This window comes from Ictidomys tridecemlineatus, unplaced genomic scaffold, assembly GCF_052094955.1.
Source record: "Ictidomys tridecemlineatus isolate mIctTri1 unplaced genomic scaffold, mIctTri1.hap1 Scaffold_407, whole genome shotgun sequence".
Classification (NCBI taxonomy): Eukaryota; Metazoa; Chordata; class Mammalia; order Rodentia; family Sciuridae; genus Ictidomys; species Ictidomys tridecemlineatus.
In genome coordinates, this window is record NW_027522643.1 from 115,760 (window position 1) to 133,889 (window position 18,130).

The 18,130-nt window shown below is 35.3% G+C and overlaps 1 pseudogene; it reads left to right on the top strand.

Moving 5' to 3' along the window:
* The first annotated feature begins 435 nt into the window (after positions 1 to 435).
* LOC144373479 (transport and Golgi organization protein 1 homolog) overlaps positions 436 to 18,130 on the top strand; it is a 153,304-nt pseudogene continuing 135,609 nt past the window's right edge.

Genomic DNA, 18,130 nt, shown 5'->3' on the forward strand with positions numbered 1-18,130 from the left:
GTTCCTTGAAAAGAATGTGTTTGTTAGATTCAGGATTCCTTATAGGTTCGTTGGATCAAATTTTTTTATTACATTGTTCTTACTAATGTCTAAAAATTATTTTTATCAATTATTATTTAATTAAATCTACTGTTTCTTTTTTTTTTAAAGAGAGAGGAGAGAGTAGAGAGAGAGAGAGAGAGAGAATTTTTAATATTTTATTTTATTTTTTTAGTTCTCTGCGGACACAACATCTTTGTTGGTATGTGGTGCTGAGGATCGAACCCGGGCCGCACACATGCCAGGCGAGCGCGCTACAGCTTGAGCCACATCCCCAGCCCTAAATCTACTGTTTCATTTACATATTATTACTTTCTTCTTGTAATTTTATATACAGATTTAGAATCACCATAGTTATTAACCCACAGCTAATTTTGAACTTCTTGTCCTAGGTTCATGCTTTGAATATCCTCAGAGCCTTGTTTAGAGATACACCTCTAGGAGAAAATATTCCGTATGTTGCCGATGGAGCTAAGGCTGCAATTCTGGGTTTTACCTCACCAGTCTGGGCAGTGAGTGCTTTTGCCATTTACTTTCATTGATTTAATTGTACCTCTCATTAAGTTTTAATAAACCTTTCACTGGATGATAAAAAAATATATATTGCATTTTATCAAGGAATTTCTCTAGGGAATAAATTCTTGGATCAGACTATATTTTGATTCTTGATGTTTTATGGCTTCATTTTATCTCTTTTGTTGGTTTATTAGACTTAAGTCTTTTATTTTAGTGCAGTAAGCTATAACTTTAAATTATCACAGTCTACCCTTGAGTGATATTTTGCTGTGCCACTTAAAGTATAAGAACTTAATATTTTGCTTCCCTTTTCTTCTTCCTATCTTGATGCTGCTATTGTTATACATTTTACTTTTTTGTGTGTTGTAAGCCTACCCTAGGTTGTTATTACTTTTGTTTAAAGTCAGTTATCTTTTTTTTTTTAAATTTGCCATTTTAACCATTTAACTTGGCATAAGTGTATACAATATTCATCACATTACACATTTTCAGAACCTTTTTGTCATCCCCAACAAAAGATCTATACTCATTAAGTTTTGACTTCCTGTATTTTCTTATCCCCGGTAACCTCTGTAATACCTTTGGATTCTATGAATTTACCTGACCTAATATCTCTTATAAGTGGAATCATAACAATATTTATTAATTTATATTTGGCTTATTTCGTTTAATATAATGTCTTTAAGTTTCAACCAAGTTGTAATGTGTCAGAATTTTATTCCTTTTTAAGTCTGCATAACATTTCATTGTATGTGTGTACTTTATTTTCTTTATCCACTCATCTGTTGATAGATTGTTTCCACATTTTACTTATTATGGTAATTCAGCAGTGAGCATTAGCATACAAGTTATCTGAGTCCCTGCTTTCAGTTAATTTGGGTGTATTATAGGGTAATTCTATGTTTAACTTTTTGAGGAACCATCAAACTCTTCCATAGAGACAGTATCATTTTACGTTCATATCAGCAATGCACAAGAGTTCCAATTTGTTTAAGTCTTCACTTAGGATTTTCATTTTTTAAAATGATAGTTCTTCCTGATGGGTGTGAAGTGGTATCCCTTTATGATTTTGCTTTGCATTTCCCTACTAATTAGTAATATTGATCTAGAAGCAGACCAACTCTTTCTTAGTATCTTAATGTATCTCTTTTTGGATGTTGTAGATTCTGTATATCATATGTTGAGTGAGTGGTACCAATATATTCTATCAAAAGTTGAAAAATCAAGCACAAAACATTAAATAGAAGTCTAAATATTGAATCACTTTTTTTTCAATATAACACTGTCCAGAAACCATTTGACTTAGAACTCTGTAAAGACTGTGAGCAGTACCTAGTGTACTTCTTAGATTTAAGAAAGGAAACTTTCATGTGTCTTTTTTCATGATTCCTTGGAGAAACCCTTATTTTTTTTCTCCTATGTCATTGTGTCTTCTAGAGTAAAGGACAATAACCTATGATTCATAGGCGCTTGACATGTGGCTTTACAAAAATGCTTGGCAAAGGGGAGGGGAGGAGCAAAGAACCTAGGTCTTAAACCCACAGAGTGGTGGGGTGTGGTGGCACATGCCTGTGATCCCAGCAGCTTCGGAGATCTGAGGCAGGAGGATTATGAGTTCAAAGCCAGCCTCAGCAACAGTGAGGCATAAGCATCTCAGTGAGACCCTGTCTCTAAATAAAATGCAAAGTAGGGCTGGGATGTGGCTCAAGTGGTTAAGTCCCCCTGAGTTCAATCCTTTGTAACTCCCCACCCACAACTCCCACAAACAAAACAAAATCCACAGAGTGGAGTATTTACTAGACAGGCAGGCTTTCCAATTAGTACAAACCATTCCGTACCAATATGATAAGCCTCTAATTGAGATTCAGTCTGTTGCAGTGGCTGCCAAAGGCACAGACTCCCAGTGTGAGGAACACTCCTCAAGTTTGCCAACATTTGCCTAGACAATTGGGCATCTTCTTGTAAGAGATGCAGACTTTTGGAATTCTGTCTAGGAGCATTGCATAACTGCCCTTGAAGGCACAGCGTTTACCTTTTACATTTATAGGAAGTAGAACAATACCCGTATACCATCAGTGTAATCAGAGATGTAGGAATGTGGCTTGATCATCAGGAAAATTAGAGATGGTAAAACTGATTGCCAACAATATTAATATTGTTTTCTTCAAGTCTAATCCAGATAATACAAGAAATATTTTCTGTGAAAGGGCTTTAGCAGTGTGAAATGTGGTGATTTTCCCAACTTTTTGCCAAAGCCAAAAGTGTCAGAAACAAATGACTCCTTTGTGGAAGTCCATTTGTGAGACCCAAAACAGTAATGCATATGCCTGAAAATTTTTTTAAAATAAAGGAAAACATAAGAGAAACCTTTAAAATGAGTTACCTGTTAAGCCACCACAGAGTTATCATGATTATGATGCATATTTTTTATCCTGTGAGTTTTATGCATGAATACTATCAATATCCATATATATATCCACAAAAGCTTGTAATAATATAAATGCTTATGATAATTTTATTAACTGGAATCTTCCTTTTGAACACTGGTTGTATAGGAATATTTTGTTTCTATTTGCTGTTCTTGCTTTGTCAGACAAAGTAACATCATACCTGTGACAATCTATACTGTTGCCATAAATTTTTTTTAACTTTATAACAACAGTTTCACAGACTCCAGGCATAGCATTGGCTGTGTTCAGTTCTGGTGATGATCTTCTTGCTTGTAGAGTCCTGAGCAAGCATGGGACTTCATGTGGGGTGGGAGGGAGCTCATGTTGCCATATGCTGATTGCTGTATTTCCTTTCTTATGAAAACCTAATGAAATTATAAGTCAACATAATCACCGGCTATGAAGAAACCTTCATTTTACAGTAACAGTTTACTATAGCATTATTTGTTGAAGTCATTTTAAAGGGTGTTTTTCCCCTAGTGCTTGTGAAATATGGTTTGATTTACAGAAATTTGATTTGTGTGCATCCTCTCAGGAATATATTGTGCCTAAAGCTGGCGACATCTGTACTTTTGACTTAATTGTTTTTCCTGATAAGTTGGAGAGGCAAAAACCCAGGTAAAGTGAATTATTTGTAGTAAAGGGCCATTTTTCAGAGAGCATTCATGTATAGATTTAATGTGTTTTTACAGATTACTGGCTATTTGTATTGAGACCTTACAGGTCTTTCAATCTTTGCTACTTGGTTGGAATTTTTTAAATACAGAGAAAATGTACTATTGTAAACATTGTAGGCATTAGGCATACCTACAGTGTAGTAGATGACATATTAAGCACTGGAAATACTAATATAAATAATGTACCTGGCATCATTTATATTACATTGATTAATTTCAGTAAACTTTATTATACTTCATATTTTATATATAAATAAAATAAGGCTAAGAGACGTGAAATACTTTTGTCTAAGAATGTGCAACTATTATCTGTCTGACTTCAGAATCTGAAGTGTGGTAAAGCAGTTTTGTGTGTGATAGGATTGCAGAAAAGGTCATTTTAGCTGATTTGTAGGGCTTGGGCCCTGTGTCCTCAGAAAGCAACTGGAGGTAAGGTTTTATTGAGTGGTACAAACCCAGAGCAGCAAGAATGAAAGAAAACAATAAATAAGGTAAGAAAGGAGGAAAGATGCTACCAAGTAGGCCCTAACCTTGCAAGAAAACTGAGCTGGTTGTCTTGTCACATGGTACATCTTCTACTATGTGAAACTACCACCTCTTAGAAGAGTCCCATTGCTTGTTTCTTGTTGGTCAGAGTTTACCCCTTGGGGCATTAACCCAACTTGGACAAGTGTTGGCATAAACACTTGAAATGCAACTGTGATTCCTTCTGCTATTGAAAAGCCTATTGAAAAATCCTTCACAAGGGGGTTTTATAGCAGGGAATGATGGGTTTTTTATTAATCTAGATAAATGGGGACTTGATTCTAAGGTGGCAAGAAGGAAGGAGGAAGACCAATCAGGAAGCTATTATAATAGTTCTGCCAAAAGGTGATGATGACCTAGAATAATGTTAGTAAAGATGGTAAGAAATGATTATGTTTGACGTACATTTTGTAGATGAAGTTAGTTTAGTCAAAATTTAAGTTACATAAAATGACTTATAGATACATATGCATAGATCCTTAGAGTTTTCTGGGCAGTTGTTCTTTTAAAATAGCATCTGATTCTCTTTATTATGTTTAGTGACTGTTGGACACCTGATTGCCTTTCCCTAGGCAACTCTCAGGCTTTCCAATAGAGCTTGCCAAGCAACCCAACTAGGGTCCTCCTATGACCCATCCTGAGGTTATATTTTCATCTAGAACAGTTTTATCTTGCTTCTCTCAAGTCAGTTCTGATTCACAGCATGCAGGGGATATCAGAGGAATATACAAAAAAGACACTGTCAGATCTTCCTGGCAGCACTGCCACGGTTACTTTGTGTCTTGTTGGCACCAATGACTCTGCCCTCTGGCAGTTGTGAAGTTGCTATGAAGGATCCAGGCTTAGGGCTGTGTAGTCTTGAAATCTAGCTGTGCTCCACTCATCATGCTATGTGCCTTGGAATGGAGCTTCATTTACTCAGAGGAAGAGGTACATTTTTTCTAATTCACTTATAGATGCTGTATGGATTAGTGGAAACCCTTTCTTTACTTTTGACCTCTCATGGGAGAAGTATCTTACAGCTTTGGAAGACAGTTACCAAGAACTCAAGTATTGCTGGTCTTCTCCTTAGAAGCCCAGAAAATATGGCATGGTTTTTCTGGATTATAGGTGTAGGATTTCTTCAAAGTCACATGGCTTAGAACTCAAATCTCATTTAATTTTTTTCAAAAAATGTCTCTTTCTGCTCTAAACCTGTATCACATACCCTGGACAGAATATTAAAATGTTGTATCTTGACCCTATCCTTGACTGCCTACTAGGGGTGTATGGTGTGTCAGTGATCATGCTACATAGCAATTGCACAGGGTGGGCTCCCCTTTCATATTTTTTGAATATTTGTTAAGGGAGTTTATATGTTATGTAATTAAAAAATGAGTGTACATATGTGCTTGCACACACACATACAACCTGGTGTAACCTAATTTTCTAATAAATTAGAGCTAATAAATTCTTCTATCTCTTATACAAGTCTATATATAGAAGCTTTCTTATGCCAAGAAAGAAAGAAAAAAATTATCTATTCAAAGAATAGAAGAGAAATACTTTGGTAACAGTTGTCACTTTGGAGCTGACTACCAAGTCCCTGCCAACCATATGTTGGAGACTCAGTGAAGAAAGAGGTAGAGAGCAGGAAGTATTCTGGATTTCCCTGATAAAAAGAATTGTTTATAGGTAGAATTACTTGACAGTTGTTCTAATCTCTGCATTTTCAACTTTACCACTAATTCTGTCTTTAATCTTTTTTTAACTTGCATACTCCTTCATTCATTTTTCCCCAAAGGAATTTGCTTTTATTGTATTACTGTTGCTATAGTTTAGATCTAAGAATTTCCCCAGAGGCCCATGTGTGAAAGGCTTGATCACCATTCTGTGGTACTATTGGGAAGTAATAGAACCTTTGGGAGGTGGGGCCTAGTGGGAGGAAGTTAGGTCATGGAGGCATGCTCTCGAAAATCCTGTTGGGACCTACACCCCTCCTCTCTTTTCTTTTGCTTTCTGACTCCCATAAGGTAAAACAAACAGTTGTGCTCTACTACATGCTCCCTGCCATGATGTTTTGCCTTGCCACAGTCTCAAAAATAATGGGACCAACTGACCCTTTATAATAACTATTTAGTGGTCTGTTTTTTAACTTCTACAGTTTTAAAACAGTATACATCTCAGCATAGGAAATCAGCTAATGTAACATGTAATAAATAAAGGGCAAAAATTAAATGATGTTTAAGCAGATGTAGAAAAAGCATTTGACAATAATCTAATTCCATTTCATGATTAAAAACACTCAATGAACTAGGAATGGAATTTTCTCAACCTGATCAAGAACAGCAGTGGAAAACATAGCATATACTTACTGGTGAAAAACTGAAAGCTCTCCCTTAAGATCAGTAAAAGGTCAAGGGTATACACTCTTGCCACTTATGTTCAGCATTACATTAGAACTCCTAACTAGGGCAATCAGGCCAAAATAAGATGTAATAAAGGAAGGTGTAACTGTTTTTATTTTCTGATGCCATGATATTTTATGTAGAAAATCCTAAGGAACACACTCACATAAATTAGAGCTAATAAACAAGTTCAATGAGGTGGCTGAATACAAGATAAAAGTATCAAAATCATTTTTACTTGAGCAATGAATAGTTCAAACATGAATTCAAAAAGAATTTTTAAAAAAGAATAAAAGAAGAGAAGAAAATGTATGGCATATGTATACTGCTGAGGGCCATTGCCAAGTAGGAATGACGATTCAAAATCCTTGCCAGCGTACCCCATGTTAAATGGACTTGCCTTTGAAATCCGCTGTGACCTTGCATGTGTGTTTGAGAAAGGCGACCCTGCTCAAGGTGATCGAGGGTGGATCCAGGTTTGAGGAAGTATCCTGCAGGTTTGAGGAAGTATCCGGGCTTAAGATAATTTGGGTTTAAGGCATTCCCACTTTAAGACAATAGGGGTTTTAGGGAAGTTGGAGGTTGAAGATTATTGCTGCTGGGATTAGGGTGTTCCTGCTGCGTGTTGAGATTCAAATTGGATTTGGAAAAAGCCTCTGTGGAGTAGGTGATTGGAGGTGGCGGGATATTGGAGATTGGAGCAGAAAGTGTTAGCTGGAGGCCGGTGTGAGTTCGGGAATAAAGAATTGCTATTTGAATCTACAAAGCTGTGTAGTGGCTCGTGATTCAGTGCCAGCCGAGACACTGGCAGTACACAATGGAGTTCTACTCAGCCATAAAGAAGAATGAAATTATGTCATTTGCTGATAAATGGATAGAACTAGAGAACAACATGCTAAGTGAATAAGCCAGACTCAGGGAGACGAGGGTCAACTCTTTTCTCTCCTGTGTGGAAGTGAAGAGAAATAAGGAATAATAAAAGGGAATCTGATGAAAACAGAAGGGAGAATAGTATAATAGAAGAAAGTTATTGAAGGGCAAGGTGGAGTGGAGGAAGACTAAATGGACTAAATTATGCTATGTGCTGTATGCATATATCACAATGAGTCACACTTTTATGTATAATTATAATGCACCTATTAAAAATTAAACAAATAAAGGTAATAAAATAAATAGAAGAAAGATCAGTAGAGAAAGGGGATTCAGGAAAGGAGGAAGGGAGGGAAAGGGGAAGTCTAGAGAATGAAATGGAGTAAATTACAATATATGCATGTATGTACATGTCACAAAGAATACCACTATTATGTATAACTATAATGCACTAATAAAAATATAAAGAAGAATAAAATACTTTAGAAATAAATTTAACAGAAGATGAGGCTGGGGTTGTGGCTCAGTGGTAGAGTGCTTGCCCAGCATGTGTGAGAAACTGGTTCTCAGCACCACATATAAACAAATAAATAAAGGCCCATCAATAACTAATAAAAATATTTTTTAAAAGCAAATTAATTTAACAGAAAAAGTGCAACCTTTCACACTGAAAATCTGAAAACATTATTCAGAGAAATGCAAGAGGACCAGATATCCCATGTTCATTATTGGAAGACGTTCTATCATTAAGATGATAATATTCCCCAAATTGATCTACAGATTCAACATAATTTCTGTTAAAATTCCATCTGAATATTTTTTGGCATAAATTAATATTTTGGTCCTAATATATGTTAAAAAAAATACAGGGGTCCCATACTAGACAAAACAATCTTGAAAAAAAGTCAAAGGGCTCATAGGCCCCAATTTCAAAAATTACTACTAAGCAGTAGTAAATTTGATTATGGATTTGACATCAGGATAGACATATAAATCATGGAATAGGATTGATTGTCCAGAAATAAATCTCCACAAAAAATTTAAAAAATAGTGCTCAAAGATCAATGGAGAAAGAATAGTTCTTTCAAACAATAGTACTAGTACCATTAGATAGCTATAATGCAAGGGAATGAATTTCATGTTTGAGGAACTAAAAATGGATCAAAAATCTAAATGTAAGAGCTATAAAAATTTTAGAAGAAAACTTGTGTAAGTTTTTGTACCTTGGAGTGGGTTAACAGTGTCTTAGATACAACACCTAAGGTACAAGCAACAGAAAATAACATAGGTAAATTAGACTTGATCAAAATTAAGAATATACAGAAAACTCTTAGAACTCAATAATAATAAAAAGACAACCCAATTAAAAAAATGGACAATTCATTTGAATATATTTCCCCCAAAAATATATTCAGATGGTCAATAAGTACATAAAAAGATGTTTAGCGTCATTAGGGAAATGCAAATCATAGCCATGATGAGATACCATTTTGTACTCACTAAGATTAAAAAGATGGACAATAAAAGTATTGAGGAAGATGTGCAGAATCACAGAATTGGTGAAATTGAAGCCCTAATATATTGCTAATCAGAATATAAAATGGTACCACCATTTTGGCAGTTCCTACAAGCAGAGTTACTGTAATAATTTACCATACTACTTCTGGATGTATACCTAAGAGAAATGAAAACATGTTGATACAAAAATTTGTGCACAGATGTTTTCAGTAGCATTATCCATAATAGCCAAAAAATGGGAAACAAGCCAAATGTCCCATCAAATGCTGAACAGATTTAAAAAATGTGATATATCTCTAATATGGGATATTACCATAAAAAGGAAGAACATATCAAAAAATGTTAGAATATGGGTGAATCTTGAGGATATTGTGCTGAGTGAAAGAAGGCTTACATAAAAGGCCATCTGTTTCATGATCCTATGTATATGAAATGTCTGGAATAGGCAAATATTTAGAGACAGAAATAGATCAGTGCTTTCCTACTATGGGTGGAGGGAAAATGATGACTAATGTGTGCAGGGTTTCATTTTGGGGCTGTGAAAATATTGTTGATTTAGTGGTGATAGTCTCCCACTTTAGAAATATAGTGAAAACCACTGACTTGTATACTTCAAAATGGTGAATTTTACAGTATGTGTATTGTATCTCAAAGAAGGGAAAGTCATTTTAAAATATTAAAACCAAGTATTGGGGGCTGGGGATGTGGCTCAAGCGGTAGTGCGCTCGCCTAGCGTGCGTGCGACCCGGGTTCGATCCTCAGCAGCACCACATACCAACAAAGATGTTGTGTCCACCGAGAACTAAGAAAAAATAAATAAATGTTAAAATCTCTCTCTCTCTCTCTCTCTCTCTCTGTTCCCCCTCCTCATTCTCTCTTTAAAAAAAATAAATAAAACCAAGTATCATCAATTGATTACTTTTGGAGGTTTGCTCTGCCCTGAATGGAAAATTGGTTAATACATGCAAATAATTCTGTATTGAGTGAACAGGGTAACCAAATAGATGATTAGGGAAAGTTTTTAAAATTTTTTCTGGGAATGTTAAGTAATTAATGCAGAAGTTCTGATAGAGTATCACCGTTTTGCTATATGTATCAGAATAGGTATTGATCATAATTGGCTACTAAATGGAGGAATTTTATAATGGATTTCTTGGTCTGTTTGAGCTGCTATAACAAAATGCCACAGAATGGGTGACTTATAAGCAGCAAAAATTTATTTCTCATAGTTCTGGAGGCTGGGAAATTCAAGATCGATGTGCCAGCAGATTCAGTGTCTCATGAGGGCCTGCTTTTTGGTTCATAGAAGGTGCCTTATCTTGTAAAAGGTTAAAAGGGGCAATGGATCTCTCTCTCTCTCTCTCTCTCTCTCTCTCTCTCTCTCTCTTTCTCTCTCTCTCTCTCTCTCTCTCTCTCTCTTTCTCTCTCTCTCTCTCTGGTCTCTTTAATATGAGCATTTAATATCCCATTTATAAGGGTAAAGATTTTATAACCTAATCATATCCTAAGTACCCCACCTCCCAAAGCCATCACTTTGAAGGTTAGGATTTCTACATATGTATTTGGGGAAGGAGGCACAAACATTCAGCTATGCAGGATGGATCAAGCTGATAGTATTGATACCCATTGGTTCATCTTTTTTTTTTTTTTAATTTAGAGACAGGGTCTTACTAAGCTGCTCAGGCCTCAGTAAGTTGCTGAGGCTGGCTTTGAACTTGTGGCCCCCCTGCCTCAGCCTTTGAACTTGTGGTCCCCCTGCCTTTCTGGGATTACAGGCGTGTGTCACTGCACCCGGCTCCATTTGTCCATATTAATATTACTAAAATGCATTATCTCTCTCCTGCCCTCAGTCTATTGATTAAAAAAAAAGAATTTTATTTCTTGGTTGTGCCTGTTTCATAAAGTGAAAAAAAAACCTATGGTTTTGTTTAAAGTGTGTATTCTCAACATCTCCAGATGTTTAACTTTAGTGCATCTGGCAGCCTTTGTCAGAGAGTTTGGTTTAGGGCAAAATGGAATTTGTGTTTCTGTTGTGTTTTGTTTATTTTTTTGTTATTACTTGTGGTGCTGGGCAAGCACTCTATCACTGAGCCCTACTTTTAACCTTTCTTTTTGTGTTTTATCATTGTTATGATTTGAGGGAAGTAATGGTGTCCTAAATGTCCTTACCAAGCCTTCTGAGACTGGGTAAGATAATCAAGACCTGTGCTAGGCAGAGGTGATACTGATATTGACAGGATGGATCTATTTGTTACAGTTTGGGCATATTAGGCAGGGCATGTAGTAGGGACTCCATTAATGTTTGCTGACTATTGAATGGACCTAAGTAGATCTGTCCAAGATTAGGGTTTCATTGCAATTTTGGTATGAATTTTATTTGGACTCTATGGTCATTTTTCCACCACCCCTTTTCTTTAATTTGTTGCCAACATTTCAAAATAGTGAGATTTCACATAAAAATCATGTTTCTGGCTTCTGCTAAAAAAGCAGAAGATCTGGCAACATTAGGCTTGCATTCCTTCATGGCAGCTAGTCAGCTGAAGCTGAGCAGGGACTAAATTAGACACAGTCCACTGCTGCCTCTGTTGCTCCCTGCTTCTACTGGGCGTTTGAGTTTGTGACCCTTATGCAATGGTTTCAGGAAGTGGTTTTCTAAATCTCAAGTTATTACTTTTTTAAAAAAATCTTTGTTTATTAATTTATTTTTGTGTGGTGCTGAGGATCAAACCCAGTGCCTCACATGTGCGAGGCAAGGGCTCTACCACTGAGCTATGGCTCCAGCCTGCATTATTACTTTTAATGACTTTTCTGATTATATTGCTACTTAACATACCATATGATCACTTACCTAATTAGAAAATAAGCTCTATGATGGCAGCAATTGTGTGTCTTCTATTTCTAGATATTCTCTGTGGTGCTGGTATATTGCCTTGCAAACCATAAGGAAGGCAGTACATACTTAAACCTCTCTACTCTGATTTGGCAAGGTTATTGAGGAAGACCAATAATGCTAGAATATTCAAGACATTGTCGTGAAATTCCAAAGTATCTTGATGCATTGGCTTGGAAAACATACTCTGTAGTGTCTTGGAGAAATGATCCAAGTTTATTAACATTATTCTTACCTCTTGTTTTTATTAATCAGTTCTATCATATAATTTTAGGGTTAATATCCCTTGGCTATATTATTGGCATTGTGAAGTTAATAGCATTTGGAATATTAAGTATTTTCTTGACTATTTATTACATGGATTCTTTGAAATTAAGTCTTACAAGTATTTTCTCACAGGTAGGTAAGTACAGAAAAATAAGTGAAAAGAGTTGAGGTCTAGAATAATCATTGTCAGGAAGGATATGAAAAATAGTTTTTTTTTCTTAAAGTACTGTTTGATGATTCAATTCAAGGACAAAATGAAATCAATTGATAATATTAGAATAGGAAAAAACTATATTGTGTTTGGAGTTAGGGCTTAATTTAAGAGTTCATTAAGTCAATTACTATTAAGTTTTTTTTTTTAAAGTTGTCTCATTTTGTGAAAACAAACCATGTTTTCTTTAGTCCTACACTAGCCAATGGTATAATGATTGGAATACCTAGTTGACCATTATACATGTTGATTTCATGCCATAAATATTCCTTGACCCATATTGTGTGTTTATTTTTATAATAGGTGAGAAATTCATCCACTCTTCTCTTTAGTTCCTTGATCACAAGAATTTTTGGAGTTAAAAGGGGAAAGGACGAACTTTCCAAAACAAATAGGTAAGTAGGCTTCATCTAATGCTAACTTTTCTTTTTACACAAAATTGTCCTGGCCAAAAATAATTGTCGAAATTTTGCTTACTTTTACAGATTCATCTGTAGCATAAAACTATAAAAATGGTATAATGAATTAACCTGTGCTGCCAAATCCTAAATCCTTGGGCAAAAATATCAACTGATTACAAAGTTGACCTTTCAAATCAACAAATATAAAGCAAGGAAGCCAGGGCTGAAATATAGACTTGTTTCTCACTGCAGTAACTATTCTTTTTTCTTTGTGTCTTCTTCAAGTATTCCTGAAATGTCCTACATTCTTTTTTCCTGATGTGTTATCGAGTATTTACTATCTGTGCAGTATCTTTAATCATATAGGCAAAAGTTTAAAAGATTGTGAAACTCTTATCAGAACACCTTCCAGACTACCTGTGCATTCATTACTCTCCTAAACGAAGGGAGAAAGTTGGAGATGTTGACTGTGTGAAAGAAATAATGCATTTACTTTTTGGTCTTTAATTTACTCTGTTTTTTTCAGTAAGGCTTTTTAATGTCTGGAAGGAAATCTATGGAACCATTTTGGTTATTATTATTATTATTTAATATAATGCACAAGTTCTATTTGTTCTTAAAGAGAAGCTTTGGATAGTTCTTCAGCATTTGAGGATTTAATAGTAGCGTAGTTGGCTTGCAGCTGTTAACACTAGATGTCACTGTTGCTGCATGTTTAATTACTCCCTTAAACTTTTAGAATCCAATTTGACATACAAGTCATTGTCTTTAGGACCTAAACATGAATTCAAGCCCAGCTTCTCTCTTCCCTAAACAAGTTACTATGCTTTTGCTTCAAATTTAGATTTTAAACTGGTATTTATTAAAATATGTCTTCTTGTGATGAAATTAAGTTTTAAGGACTAAAAGATATGATGAAATAATTTTTTGATATGCTTGTGGTAATTCTAGTGAAACCTGCTGTGGTGGTTCTGAAAATTGCTGCTTATCAGCCTGTAAAATTCACCAAATATTTCAAAGAAAGGTAACTGGCTCTAAGTTTGAATCCCCTGAGTAAATGCAGGAATACTAAGAGATTTTTTTTTCTCCCCTGAGTTGTATTTTTAAAATAAATATTACTACTTTGGTAGCATGATTATAATTTTTACTTTATAGCCTGTTATTTTTTTTAATATTTTTAGTTGTAGATGGACACAATACCTTTATTTATTTATTTTTAGGTGGTGCTGAGGATTGAATTCAGTGTCTTACGCATGGTAGGCAACTGCTCTACCACCAAGCCATGACACCAGCCCCTTTAGCTCATTCTTAAAGTAATTTTTCCTGTCATTAACTGAAAATTACTAGTATTTGTTTCTTTTTAACTTTGTCTAATTTGTTAATAATTCTACAGTGTGCTTAAGTTTAAAATAGTTGTATCTTTTTATGAGACCATGATGATGTTTAGTAGTATGAATAAAATATGATATTAAGTAACAATTAAAGTTAATGTTAAAATTGCTCTTCTTGAATGTGTATATAAATTTTACTGTGCACCAGAGAAAAATGATCATTAATTTCATTTAGGTTACAACTGAAAGAGGATAGAAGAATAAAAGGGCGATGAGATCACACAGTTTTACCCTTTTAGCTAAGGTCACACTGATGGAAATTCATTTCTTTTGAATAGAGAAGATTACAAAATTAATAACTTTCCTAGAAAAAGGGAAATGTAATATTTGTATAATTATTTTGACTAATGGTGGAAAGTGAAATGAAGGAATTAGGAAGTTGATATTTTACTTAAGTGTGGTGAACAATTTTTAGTAAGAGCCTGTATTTCAATAATCAGAAGACTGGCATGTGTCATCTCCTATACAGGCCTCTCTTTTCTATTTAACTCTTGAATTATCAGTTTCTTGGCAGGTCTTCTTAGAAGTTCTGCAAAACATTTAGTTTGTTAAATTTGCAATTGTTTGTGATTATTCTACTTTTGTAGTTTATTTAATTTTGTCACTTTTTGTTGAAATATTTATATACCCATTTTCTACATATTAATTCCCCGAAGGATAGGACCGTTTCCATCTATTCTTTGTATATATAAAGGGCACTTTAAGAATGCTACTTACAATGTCTTGTTGGGTGATTACTCAGTCATCAAATAACTAACCTCAGCTGATGACACCTCACAGCCAGTTAAATTTGCTTTCACAACCACAGGTTGTTCTGCATGCAGTCTTGCAAATGTGTGCTCTTGGTCAGAAAGGAACTGAACATAAAAAGAACATCTGCTTTTTTTCCATCTAGTGTGAAAAGAATGTCTACCGTGGAGTAAATAAACTTGGTTTCTAGGCATTTTGCTGCCACTGGAGATGACCTTAGTAGAGTCCCTTATTCACTCCATACTTCAGTTTCTCAATCTATATGACAGGAGTAGTAAGATCTAGATTTTATCTTCATGGGGTTATTAAGAGTCTACAACAAACTATTACAACTTTATTATTAATTTTTTTAAAATTGAAGTCCTAAACAATTAGAGATATGGTTTGCTGTTTCTGTCTGTTGCCTTGCTGTTAGACTGTGCCTTTTGAGGACAGCACCAGGGTCAGAATCCTGTGTATCTGGTACCTTGTATACTGTCTGGTGTGTAGGAAGCATATAGAAATACTTGCTTAGTAGAAAAAGTAAATTTTATTACTGGGGAGGGGGGGATAAAAAGTTTGTTTTCTACTCCTGCCTTTGTTCTCATAAAGCCACAATAACCAACGAGGTTATCCTCTCTGTGCCTTGAGTTTCTTCTTGCTCAAATAAGAGGTTGGGCCAAGCCTGAGGTGTCTTCCCTCTAAAATATGAAGCTGAGACTTTATATAATGTTACTAGAATTGCATGTTTGATAAAGTGCCAATGCCTTAGACAGTACCTGACACATAGTAGGGACCAGAAGTTTTCATTTAATATGTGGAGAAAGGACCAGGGGTCTGCCTCTCTGTATGTGTGTGTGGAATGCACTTAAGATTGAGCTTTTGAGCCCATTGGTCTGATCTAGATGTGTTCTTTGGATTATGAACAGTGAGAAAATACAAGTTTTACAGTCATGTTATTACACTGTAATTTTCTAACACTCCTTTCCTTTCTGTTTGTTGTCATTTAACTGACTTAGTCTGACAGAATGAATAATGGATTCCATGTAAAATCGGAACTTGCATAGCCCTGTTTTCTGGGGAAGGTGCTGTGCTTTCTGCTTTTCTATAGTAGCTGCCATCTGTATGTGAATGGACCGTCCTTGATAGCTGCTCATTCTTTATAGGGTAGCAGCTAAACTAATTGCATCTTTAACTCTGGGTCCCTTGTGTGTCTTAACCTTCAACTATGTTAGTTGCAGCTAAGTGGCAAGTGCCAATATATAGTAGTCTGAGAAGCTTTATTTTTGACTTTGTGGAGTGTCTGCTTTGCCAAAACTTCATACAGGTGCTCAGTGTGCAGAGTTAAATAGTATTGCTTTTACATTTTCCTTTTGCTTAAACTCAACCTGTGAGCCAATAAGAACTTAATGATGAATAAGTACTTACCTTGAATTCAGTTTAAACATGAAGGCTCCAAAACTTGGGCTTTTGAGCTTACAGTTCAGCTGGGGAGAAATAAACTGTTACTTGTAAATCAGATGAAAATAGAAGATATCATATACTAATCACCTGTGCAATGTGATTTGGGTAATGAATGCCTTGGACATCTGTAAATGGAAAAAATAGAGTGATGTATTTTTGGGGAAATAGTATTTCTTATAAGGCTTTGGGGATGAGTAGATTTAAGGTCATGAAATAGACTGAAAAAGAGAAATGAATAAATAATTTTGTTTACTGTGTTAAGTGCAATTTCTATTCTGTATTATTAAGAAGAGCTCATATTCAAATTAAGAGCTTAGTACAGTTTACTATAATTTAAGAAGAAAATGGGTTTGTAAAAGCATCACTAGATCCAAATAAAATAATTTCCAATGACTGTATTGGGAGATGTTAGATTTATTTTATTTTCTTGGACATAATGACAGAATTATTAGAATTATTTTTCTTAGTGGCATAGGTCTAGAGGAACCCTTCAAGGGGCATCTAACTCAGCCCAACTTCTTGCTTATCGGCAGATTTTGAAGCCATTTCCAGACTGACTGGCTTCTTTCCTGTTCTTCGTGTTTTCTAGGAAAAGAGATTCCACAAGTTTCTGTGGTTACCCACTCCATTGTTTAGGAAAGAATTGGTTTTTCAAAACTAAAATTGAGAGCTTTAGGGCAATTGAGTTTTTTATATTTTAGAGAATGTAATTATTAGAATTCAGAATAGCTTATTTGCTTTGAACCACATAGAAGCTTGTAGTAAACACTTACCTATTTGGCCAAACTGAAAATTGGAATTTTCTTTCACTGGGTCTGGGATAATATTAACATCCTCAGACCCAAAGAATTCTCATTTTCCCCATTGAATAACGTTCATTATGTTTTCAATCTGCTGGGTACTAGCATGTAGAGATGAATCAGAAATATTCTGTGCCTAAGGGGAACTGACAGCCCAGTGAAAAATATGGCAGCTATCTGTTGCATTGGATTCTGTTCAACTTACCTTGAGGGAAGGGAGAAGTTTTGTAAGGCAGATGGCATGTCTTTTAGTGTCTTTTGCCTATTCCATAGTTGGCTTGTGCCAGGCCATTTTTATGTGTCTAATTTAACTTTCACGAGATCCCTGCAAGGTGAACAATATCATCATCACCTTACAGTGGCGTAAAACCACAGGGAGTGAATTTTAGTTATTTGCCTGCTATCGTATAGCCAGAAAGTGGCAGGACTGGAACACAAATTATTTTCATGTACAGGGCACTTATTTATCAATACATAGAGCCTGTCATAAGTAGTATATTACTTTTTTGGTGTATGTCTTTAGATTTTACATTGCCCTAACTGTGGGAGACAAGCCACTTCATTCATTCATTCAAAGTCTGAATGTGGACCAATAATCACACATTTTTAATATGGTATGTTGATTTCAGTGGGGGTGGGGCGCAGGGGAGAAGTTTGCTTGAGTTGACTCTAAGACCCTTTCTGTGGGTGTTGGAAGACAATATGAATTATGTAGTTTTTTTTCGTTCGTGGATTTTATGTTTTTGGTGGGGAAGTTACTAGAGCAGTTTATTGCAAGTAAGACAAAGGCAAGAGAAAATACAGTATACCCGATAGAGGGGCAGGCAGGTAGGCTATGGATGAGAATGCCCATAAGTATTCTTTTTTTTGAGTGAGCCTCACTGTTTTCATGTATATAAGAGATGAGGCAAGAGTAGGCCTTAAAGTTTCTAACATTATGCTGTTAAACCAGAAAGGTAAAAATCATACTTTTCTGGTTGGCAAGTAGGGAATGA